Consider the following 1734-nt stretch of genomic DNA (forward strand, 5'->3'; position numbering starts at 1 on the left):
AGACTAGAGTTTGGACCGGATTGAGGTAAGTAATGATTGTAAATGTTGTCCTAAGGGTAAAAACCCCGAATTTCACATCATTGTGCTACTTTAAGGTGAGCACACGCTAGATGACGAGCATAGGGTCATGCGCCATTGGGGATTGTGACTTAGTCCGTCCCGTATGACTGTTAAGTCGCATATTTGATTGAAAACTATTTGATATCATTGTGTTTTGGAAAGTATTATCATGTTTTGGGTTGAATGCCATATTTGGATCTCGTGCCAATTGTTTTGGACTCTTAGGGGATTTTTACTACTATTCCTCACTATTTGACTTCATATTTGTACTCAGTCATGTTGTATTCTACTGTTTTCATAACTCAACCATATTTACTCCGTTTTGATATTTTAAATGATATTTTGGGCTGAGCTTCAAGTTTTACTATTGCCCGAGTGGCTTGAGAGATTTCTGACTGAGTGAGGCCGAAGGCATGTGTTGTGAGTATATTATGGGATCGGGTTGTGCACCGCAGCAAGTTGTTACTAATTTATGATTATGATGTCGAGGGCGTAATTTGTTACGCCATGAGGTGGCTTGTTTTGAGGCCAAGGGCTAGTTTGATTATGCCACGAGATGGCTTGTTATAGCGCTTGGGCTGTAGGAACCCCTCCGGAGTCTGAACACCCCAGTGAGCGCAGGTACCTAGTGTGAGATGTGATATTGCCCGAGGGGCTATTGTTGTTTCATGTTTTACCCGAGGGGATGATTAGGAGTGATTGCGAGATAGCCCGAGGGGCGGTTGTGGTACATGTTTTGCCCGAGGAGCTGTTTACATTTTTATCCTTTTTCTTACTGCTTTCATCACTCGTTTGAAACTATTGAAAAATGTTTTAAAAAGGTTTTACTGAACTGAGATATTTTTATGAGTTTTACTGCTATACTGCATTGTTCTGGACTTGTACTATTTTGTTGTAGCGTTATGATGTGGTTTACGTGTTTTCTTACTGCTCAACTGCCTTTACTTTTATTACTTACTGAGTTGGCGTACTTACATTACTTCTTGCACTCTGTGTGCAGATCCAAGAGTCTCGGGTCACGCTAGTGAGTGCTGATTTGTCTTCCAACAGGCTTTCGGAGTTGACTAGGTAGCTGCTTGGTGTTCGCAGGCCAGTGCTTCTCCTTCCTATCTTTATTTAGCTTTGTATTAGCCTTGTTTCAGACTATGTTGTCTTTTTTTCATATTTCTAGACGATTTGTAGTTTCTCATGACTGGTGACACCCCGATGTCGGGCCGTGTTTTGATTCCGCACAGTTCTATGCTACCTTACATTTTGGGATTTTAGCTTATTAATGACTTTAAATGACTTATTATAATTGTTTGGTTGATTTTGGGGTTTGTGTCGGTTGGCCTAATTTCACGATAGACGCCATCACGACCGGATCCGTTTTAGGGCCGTAACAAAAAGAAAGCAAATATTTTTTCTAAAGATATAGCCTACTGCCCTATCTTAACTCATAATTTATAATAAATTAAGTTTAAAGGTAAAAACAACACCCCTATCTTAACTAATTATAAAGATAAAGATGGAGGTATTATCAATACATTCAAATGGTGCTCATAATAACAATGATAATTTATACATATATACAAGGAATAAAGTTTGTACTATAGTTAAGCCAAGTGGCAGGCTACTAGAAAGCTAGTTGGTAATTTAGAATAATATTTATAATAATATTTAATTTAAATTGAC

Source organism: Nicotiana tabacum, chromosome 22 (assembly GCF_000715075.1).
Source record: "Nicotiana tabacum cultivar K326 chromosome 22, ASM71507v2, whole genome shotgun sequence".
Lineage (NCBI taxonomy): Eukaryota > Viridiplantae > Streptophyta > Magnoliopsida > Solanales > Solanaceae > Nicotiana > Nicotiana tabacum.